This window comes from Balaenoptera borealis (assembly GCF_965194805.1).
Source record: "Balaenoptera borealis genome assembly, chromosome: X".
NCBI classification, from domain to species: domain Eukaryota; kingdom Metazoa; phylum Chordata; class Mammalia; order Artiodactyla; family Balaenopteridae; genus Balaenoptera; species Balaenoptera borealis.
Genome location: NC_138881.1, coordinates 65,540,800 through 65,551,512, shown reverse-complemented (window position 1 = coordinate 65,551,512; position 10,713 = coordinate 65,540,800).

The following is a 10,713-nucleotide window of genomic DNA, read 5'->3' as shown; positions in this document are numbered from 1 at the left end:
TGTATGCACTAGTTTATGAAATTTAAAAAAAAATGAGTTACTGCTATGAAGAAAAGAATGATAATTTTGGAATCAGAAAACCTGGATTGTAGTGCCAGCTCTGCTACTAGCAAGTAAAGTGATAACTTTATCTCAGTTCCTTAGCTTCTCAGATTCTTGGTCTCATCATGTGAATGGAATAATCACTGTTATGCTGACAACATAGGGTTTTTTTTTTAACATCTTTAATGGAGTATAATTACTTTACAATGGTGTGTTAGTTTCTGCTTTATAACAAAGTGAATCAGTCATACATATACATATGTTCCCATGTCTCTTCCCTCTTGCATCTCCCTCCCTCCCACTCTCCCTATCCCACCCCTCTAGGTGGTCAAAAAGCACAGAGCTGATCTCCCTGTGCTATGCGGTTGCTTCCCACTAGCTATCTATTTTACGTTTGGTAGTGTATATATGTCCATGTCACTCTCTCACTTTGTCACAGCTTACCCTTCCCCCTCCCCATATCCTCAAGTCCATTCTCTAGTAGGTCTGTGTCTTTATTCCCGTCTTACCACTAGGTTCTTCATGACCTTTTTGTTTTTCCTTAGATTCCATATATATGTGTTAGCATACTGTATTTGTTTTTCTCTTTCTGACTTACTTCACTCTGTATGACAGACTCTAAGTCCATCCACCTCACTACAAAAACCTCCATTTCATTTCTTTTTATGGCTGAGTAATATTCCATTGTATATATGTGCCACATCTTTATCCATTCACCTGATGATGGACACTTAGGTTGCTTCCATGTCCTGGCTATTGTAAATAGAGCTGCAATGAACATTTTGGTACATGACTCTTTTTGAATTATGGTTTTCTCAGGGTATATGCCCAGTAGTGGGATTGCTGGGTCGTACGGTAGTTCTATTTTTAGTTTTTTAAGGAAACTCCATGCTGTTCTCCATAGTGGCTGTATCAATTTACATTCCCACCAACAGTGCAAGAGTGTTCCCTTTTCTCCACACCCTCTCCAGCATACGTTTTTTTTTTCTTTTTTGAGGCTTACATGTGAAAACATCTAAGAAAGCATTTTGTGAACTGTAAAGTGCTAAACAAAAGGGGATTCATTTTGTGTAACAAAATTGAGGGAAACTCTTTGATGTAGTTAAGTACTTTTATAAAGTTACAGGAATATACTCCTATTTTCTGAATGCTAGATGAGCCTGTACTCTGAAAAGGCCACCCAATTGTTAATTCCTCCTGTAGACATCTTAGTCAGGAAATCTGTGGCTTATCATACCAACCAAAAATCAACCTAGCAGGTAAGGCCCTGTGTCAATAAGCAGTATCCACTGCAGAATATTATAAGGATTTGTGTGGATGCTCAAATCCACCTAGAGTCAGCAATCTCAAGATCTAGTACACTGTCAGACATTTAGTAGATGCTCACAAAATATTTATGCAGTAAATGAATGTGAGGGAGGGCCAAACAGAGCTTAGTGATTCTGACAAAAATCAATTATTTTATAAATAACACTACAGTTTACAATTTCACATTTACATTTTAGTGGTTTTAGTATTCTGGCAAAATTGTGCAACAATCACCACTATCTAATTCCAGAAATATTTCATTACTCCAAAAAGAAACTCCATATCCATTAGCATCCATTCCACATTTCCTCATATACCCAGGCCCTAGAAGCCACAAATGTGATTTTTGTCTCAATAGATTTTCCTATTCCAGATATTTCATATAACTGGACTCATATAATACATAGTCTGGCTCTTTTCATTAGGCATACTGATTTTGAAGTTCGTTTATGTCTCATAGTATTTATCATATTTCATTCCTTTATATGGTCAAATAGTATTCCATTGTATGGATATCCCATTTGGGTTGTTTCCACTTTTTGATTATTATGAAAACTGTTGAAATGAACATTCATGTACAAATATTTGCATGGGCATATCTTTTCAATTCTCTTTGGTAGATATCTAGGAGTGGAACTCCTTGTTTGTATGATAACTATATGTGTAACTTCTAGAGGAACTGTCAAATTGTTTTCCAAAGTGGCTGCAACATTTTACATTTCTACCAGTAATGTATGAAGGTTCTGATATCTTCACTGCCTTTCAAACATTTGCTATTATCTTTTTTTTATTATAGTAGATATTAAGTGATATCTTGTGATTTTGATTTGCATTTCAAAATGACTATTGATATTGAGTTTATTTTCATATGCTTACTGGTCATTTATATATCATCTTTGGATAAATGTCTATTTAAATAATTTTCCCATTTTAAGTGGGTTATTAAATATTTTATTGTTGAGTTGTAAGAGTTATTTAAACATTTGGGATACTAATCATTTCTCAGATATACAATTTGCAAATATTTTCCCCCATTATTTAGATTGTATTTTCAATTTCTTGTTACTGTACTTCAAAGCCCAAACAATTTTAATTTTGATGAAGTACAATTTATCTATTCTATTTTTTTTTTTTTTTGCTTCTTGTGTTTTTGGTGTCATATTTAAGAAATTATTACCTGAAGTTCAGAGAATGGATGACTTTGGAGCAGGGTTGTGGACAGAGAAGATTCCTTTTCAGATAAAAATAAAAATTAAACTAAAAAGATAAAAGCAGCAGTAAAATTCAGATATAAAAATATAACAGATACACAAGTTGTCTTAAGAGCCCACAATCATCAGGGGGTTGGCCAAGATGACAGAGTAGAAAGACACTGAGCTCATCTCCTCTCACAGGCACACCAAAATCACAACTATCTACAGAACAATCATCAATGAAAAAGATGGGAACCTAACAGAAAAGATGTTCTACAACTAAAGATATAAAGAAGGAACCACAATGAGATGGGTAGGGGGCATGGAGTCATGATATAATCAAGTCCCATACCCCCAGTGAGTGACCCACAAAGGGGAGAATAATTAGAAGTGAGAGGTCCAAGCCCCGCCTTGGGTTACCCAGCCTGGTGGTCCTGTACCAGGAAAATGAGCCCCCAGAGCATTTGGCTTTGAAGGACAGAGGGGATTAATTTCAGGAGTCCCAGACACCTGGGGGAAAAAAAAAACACTTTATTCTTAAAGGGTACACACAAAATCTCATAGACTCTGAGACCCAGGGAAGAAGCAGTAATTTGATAGAAGCCTGGGTCTGTCAGACCTATCTGAGGATCTTGGAGAGTCTCTGGGAGAGGCAAGAGGCCACTGCAGCTCACCCTGAGGACATAGACATTGGTGACAGTCACTTTTGGGAGCTCTTTCTACCATGTGGACACTGGTAATAAGTAAATACCAATCAATAATCACTTTAAATGTAAATAGACTAAAAATGCTCCAATCAAAAGACATAAGCCATTAAAAAGAATGAAATAATGTCATTTGCAGCAACATGAATGGACCTAGAGATCGGCATACTGAGTGAAATAAGTCAAACAGAGAAAGACAAATATCATATGATATCACTTATATGTGGAAAGTAAAAAGATGGGTACAAATGAACTTATCTACAAAACAGAAGTAGAGTTACAGATGTAGGAAACAAACTTATGTTTACCAGGGATAAGGGGGGCAAAGATGAATATAGAAACAAAAATCCTCAACAAAATACTAGCAAACTGAATCCAGCAACACATTAAAAGGATCATACACTATGATCAAGTAGGATTTATCCCAGAGATGCAAGGATTCTACAATATATGCAAATCAATCAATGTGATACAACATATTAATAAATTGAAGAATAAAAACCAAATGATCAACTCAACAGATGCAGAAAAACCGTTTGACAAAATTCAACACCATTTATGGTAAAAACTGCCCAGAAAGTGTTCATAGAGGGAACTTACCTCAACATAATTAAGGCCATAAATTACAAACCCACAGTAAACATCATTCTCAATGCTGAAAAACTGAAACCATGTCCTCTAAGGTCAGGAGCAAGACAAGGGTGTCCACTCTCAGCACTATTATTCAACATAGTCTTGGAAGTCCTAGCCACAGCAGTCACTGAAGAAGAAGAAATAAAAGAATCCAAACTGGAAAAGAAGAAGTAAAACTGTCACTCTTTGCAGATAACATGATACTATACATATAAAATCCTAAAGATGCCACCAGAAAACTATGAGAGCTAATCAATGGATTTCATAAAGTTGCAGGTTACAAAATTAATACACAGAAATCTATTGCATTCTTATACACTAACAACAAAAGATCAGAAGGAGAAATTAAGGAAACAATACCGTTTACCATTGCAATAAAAAGAATAAAATACCTAAAAAATAAACCTACCTATGGAGGCAAAAATACCGTACATATATAACTATAAGATACTGATGAAAGACATCAAAGATGACACAAACATAGAGAGATATACTATGTTCTTGGATTGGAAGAATCAATATTGTCAAAATGACTATACTACCCAAGGCGATCTACCGATTCAATGCAATCCCTATAAAATTACCAAGGGCATTTTTCACAGAATTACAACAAAAAAAATTTACAATTTGTATGAAAATACAAAAGACCCCAAATAGCCAAAGCAATCTTGAGAAAAAATATGGAATTAGAGGAATCAGGTCCCCTGACTTCAGGCTATACTACAAAGCTACAGTAATCAAGAGAGTAATGGCATAAAAACAAAAATATAGACCAATGGAAGAGGATAGAATGACCAGAGATAAACCCATGGACCTATGGTCACCTAATCTATGACAAAGGAGGCAAGAATGTACAATGAAGAAAAGACTGTCTCTTTAATAAGTGGTGCTGGGAAAACTGAACAGCTACATGTAAAAGAATGAAGGTAGAACACTCCATAACACTATACACAAAAATAAACACAAAACGGATTAAAGACCCAAACGTAAGGCCTGATGCTATAAAACTCTAAGAAGAAAACATAAGCAGAACACTCTTTGACATAAATCAGAGCAAGATCTTTTTTGACCCACCTCCTAGAGTAATGAAAATAAAAACAAAAATAAACAAAAGTGGACCTAATTAAACTTAAAACCTTTTGCACAGCAAAGGAAACCATATGACGAAAAAACAACCCCTCAGATTGGGAAAAATTATTTGGAAATGAAGGGACTGACAAGGAATTAATCTCCAAAATATACAAATAGCTCATGAAGTTCAATATCAAAAATCAAACAACTGAATCAAAAAATGGGCAGAAGACATAAACAGGCATTTCTCTAAGGAAGACATACAGGTGGCCAACAAACACATGAAGTGATGCTCAACATCACTGATTATTAGAGAAATGCAAATCAAAACTACAATGAGGTATCACCTCACACTAGTCAGAATGGCCATCATCAAAATATCTACAAACCATAAATGCTGGAGAGGGTGTGGAGAAAAGGGAACCCTCTTACACTGTTGTTGGGAATGTAAATTGATAGAGCCACTATGGAAAACAGTATGGAGTTTCCTTAGAAAACTAAAAATAGAACTACCATATGACAAAACAATACCACTACTGGGCATATACCGAACAAAAACCGTAATTCAAAAAGAAAGATACATGCACCCCAATGTTCATTGCAACACTATTTACTATAGCCAGGACATGAAAGCGACCTAAATGTCCATTAACAGAGGAGTGGACAAAGAAGATGTGGAACATATATACAGTGTAATAATACTCAGCCATAAAAAGGAATGAAATTTTGTCATTTGCAGAGACATGGATAGACCAAGAGACTGTCATACAGAGTGAAGTAAGTCAGGAAGAGAAAAACACATATCGTATATTAACAAATATATGTGGACTCTAGAAACATTTTATATATGATCTTATTTGCAAAGTAGAAATAGAGACACAGACGTAGAGAACCAACATATGGATAACAAGGGGGAAGGGGTGGGTGAGGTGAATTGGGAGATTGTGATTGACATATATACACTACTATGTATAAAATAGATAACTAATGAGAACCTACCTTTATAGCACAAGGAACTCTATTCTGTGCTCTCTGGTGACTTAAATGTGAAGATAATCCATAAAAGAGGAAATATATGTATATGTATAGCTGATTCAATTTGCTGTAAAGCAGAAATTGACACAGCAGTGTAAAGCAACTATACTCTAATAAAAAAAAAATTGAAAAAAAATTCAGCTTCCATTTTTGATAAAAGATCTCCAGAAAGTGGGTTTAGAGGGAACATATCTCAACATAATAATGGCCACAATCCCACAGCTAACTTCATAATCAATGATGAAAAGTTAAAAGCTTTTCCTCTAAGGTCAGGAACAAGCAAAGTTCATCCACTCTTGCCACTTTTATTCAACACAGTACTGGAAGTCCTAGCCACAGCAATCAGAGAAGAAAAAGAAATAAAAGGAATCTAATTTGGAGGGAAAGAAGTACAACTGTCACTGATTACAGATAATATGATAGTATACATAGAAAATCCTCAAGATGCCATAAGAGCTCATCAGTGAATATGGCAAAGTTGCAGGATACAAAATTAATGAATGGAAATCTGTTGCATTTCTTTACACTAACAACATACTATCAGAAATAAAATTAAGGAAACAATCCCATTTACATTTTCATCAAAAAGAATAAAAATACCTAGGAATAAATCTAACTAAGGAGGTAAAAGAACTGTACTCAGAAAAATGTAAGACACTGAAGAAAGAAATTGAAGATGACACAAACAGATGGAAAGATACACCATGTTAATGTATTGGAAGAGTTAATATTATTAAAATGACGATACCATCCACACAATCTACAGATTCAATGCAATCTCTATCAAAATACCAAGGGTATTTTTCACAGACCTTGAACAAATAATTTTAGCATTTGTATGGAAACACAAAAGACCCCAAATAGCCAAAACAATCTTGGGAAAGAAGAACAGAGCTGGAGGAATCACACTCCCTGACTTCGGACTATACAACAAAGCCACAGTAATCAAAGGATTATGGTACTGGCACAAAAACAGACACATCAATAAATGGAACATAATAGAAAGCCCAGGTATAAATCCATCCACTTAAGGTTAATTAATCTACGACAAAGGAATGAAGAATATAAAATGGAGAAAAGACAGTCTCTTCAGTATGTGGTGCTTGGAAAATTGAACAGCCACATTTAAAAGAATGAAATTAGAACATTCCCTACCACCATATACAAAAATTAACTCAAAATGGATTAAAGACCTAAATGTAATACTGGAAACTGTAAATCTCCTAGAAGAAATTATAGGCAGAACACCCTTTGACATAAATCGTACCAATATATTTTTCAATCTTTTTCCTAAAGCAAAGGAAATAACAGCAAAAATAAACAAATGGGACATAATTAAACTTAAAAGCTCTTGCATAGCAAAGGAAACCATAGACTAAATAAAAAGACAACCTACCGAATGGGAGAAGATATTTCTATATATCACCAAGAAGGAATTAATATCCGGATATATATACAGCTAATACAACTCAACATAAAAAAGAAAAAAACAATTAAAAAATTGACAGAAGACCTGAATAGACATTTTTCCAAAGAAGACATACAGATGGCCAACAGGCACATGAAAAGATGCTATACTTTGTTAATCAGCAGAGAAGTGTAAGTTAAAATCCCAATGAGATATCACCTTACACCTGTCAGAATGGCTATCATCAAAAAGAACACAAATAACAAATGTTGGTGAGAATGTGGAGAAAAGGGAATCTTCATACACTGTTGGTAGGAATGTAAATTGGTGCAACCACTGTGGAAAACATTATGGAGGTTTCTCAAGAAACTAAAAATAGAACTACCATATGACCCAGCAATTCATTCCACTCCTGGGTATGCATGAGAAAAACCAAAAACACTGATTGGAAAAGATACATGCACCTCACTGTTCATAGCAGCATTATTTTCAATTGCAAAGATATGTAAGTAACCTAACTGTTACTTATGCAACAATATGACTGGACTTGGAGCGTGTTATGCTTAGTGAAATAAATCAGAGGAAGATGATTACTATATGACATCACTTATATGTAGACTCTAATAAATAAAACAAACTAGTGAATCTATAAGAAAGGAACAGGTGCACAGATATAGAGAACAAACTAGTGGTTACTAGTGGGGAGAGGGAAGGGGCAAAGGGCAAGATAAGGATAGGGGATTAATAGTTACAAACTACTATGTATAACATAAGCTACAAGGATGTGTTGTATAACGCATGGAATAAAGCCAATATTTCATAATAATTATAAAGGGAATGTAACTATTGGAAGTTGTGAATCACTATGCTGTATACCTGAAATTTAAATAATATTTTACATCAACTATACCTCAATAAAGCAAACAGAAAACAACACACAAACACACACACACAGAAAGAAATTGTTTCCTAATACAAAGTGAAAAAGATTTACTTCTATGTTTTGTTATAAGAGATTTATAGTTTTAGCTCTTACATGTAAGTATTTAATCCATTTTAAAATAATTTTTATATTTGTTATAAGGAATAGGTTCAACTGTGTTCTTTTGAATGTGGATATTCAATTGTCCCAGCATCATTATTTTGAAAATACTGTTTTTCCTCTATTGAATTGTCTTGTCATGCTTTTTGAAAATAAATTGACCACAAATTTGTAGGATTATTTCTATTCTCAATACTAATCTGTTGATCTATATATGTATCTTCATGCCGGCATCACACATTCTTTATTACTATAGGCATGTATTAAGTTTTGAAATCATAAAGTATGAGACTTTCACCTTGTTATTCTTTTTCAAGATTGTTTTAGATTCATTTTAGGATAAGCTTAACAATTTATTTAAAAAATGGAATTTTGATAAGTATTGTGTTGAATTTGTAGATTAATTTTGGGAGTATTGCCATCTTGACAGTATTACATTTTGCAATTTAAGATCATGGAATATTTTTCCACTTATTTAGGTATTAATTTCTTTCAATGACTTTTTTTTTAATTTTTGGGGTACAAATCTCACAATTCTTTTGCTAAATATATACCTAAATATTTCTTCTTGATGATCTATGAATTGTTTTCTAATTGTTTTCAGGTTTTTCATTGCTAGTGTATAGAAAGAAAATTAAAATTTGCACATATGTATTGTATTCCACAACTGGGCTGAATATCTTATTTACTCTAATAAATTCTTTTTTATTCTTTGGGATTTTCTACATACAAGATAATGTTATCCACAAGGAGAGAGATTTTTACTTATTCTTTTCCTATATGGATGACTTTCTTTTCTTTTCTGTATTTTTTTTTTTTTTGCTTGCTTAATTACCCTGCTAAGAACCTCTAGTACAATGTTTTGTTGTTGATGGGTTTTTCAGTTTTATAGAGGTATAATTGACAAATGAAATTGTAAGATATTTAAATGTACAATGTGATGATTCAATATATGTATACATTGTGAAAGGATTACCCACATTGAGATCAAGATATTCACCTCACATATTTTTTTAGTGACAACATTTAAGTTCTACATTTTTATCAAATTTAAACTTAGACAGTTTTATCAAGTATAACTGTCATTTTATATATTAGCTCCTCAGATTTTATTAATCTTATAACTGAAAGTTTGGAAATTTTTACTAAACTCTTCTAATTTCCCCCACTCCCCAGCCCCAGCAACCACTTTTCTACTGTCTCTTTCTATGAGTTTGACTTTTTTATAGATTTCACATAAAATAATACCGTGCATTATTTGACTCAGTGTAATGCCTCCCATTTTCATCCATGTCATTACAAATGGCAAGATTTCCCTCTTTTTTATATTTTATTGAAGAATAGTTGATTTACAATGTTGTGTTAATAAGATGTCCCTCTTTTTTAAAGAATGAATAATATTCTATTGTGTATATATACCACATTTTCTTTATCCATTCATTCATTGACAGACAGGTTGCTTCCATACTTTGGATATGGTGAATAATGCTGCAATGAACATGAGAGTACACTTCAAAGTAATGATTTTGATTTATTTGTATATACCCAGAAGTGTGATTGCTAGATCATATGGTTCTATTTTTAAGTTTCTGAGGAACCTCCATACCGTTTTCCATAATGGCTGCACCAATTTACATTCCTTTTGTGGGTCTTTTTTGATAGTAACTATTTTAAGAGGTGTAAAGTAATATTTCATTGTGGTTTTGATTTGCATGTTCCTGATCACTAGTGAAGTTGAACACCTTTTCATATATCTGCTGACCATCTGTATACCATCTTTGGAGAAATGACAATTCAGGTATTATGTCCATTTTTAAATTGGGTTCTTTTCTTTCCCACTGCTGTGTATAGGAGTTGCTATATATTTTGGATATTAACCCCTTACCAGATATATGATTTCCCAATATTTTCTCCCATTCCACAGATTGCCATTATATTTTAATTGTTTCCTTTCACGTGTAGAAGCCATTTGTTTTATACAGCCCCAGTTGTTAATTTTTGCTTTCATTGCCTGTGCTTTTGGTGTCATATCTAAAAAATCTTTGCCAAGTTCAGTGTCTAAAAGCTTCTCTATGTTTTCTCCTAAGAGTTTTAGTGTCTCAGTCCTTACAATTAAGTCTTTATGCCATTTTGAGTTGATTTTTTTCTGTATAGTATAACGGTCCAATTTCATTAGTTTGCATGTGGATATCCAGTTTTCCCCAACACTGTTTAAAGAAGAGACTATTTTCCCCCATTGTTATTCTCAGCACCCTTGCCAAAAATCAGTTAGCCATA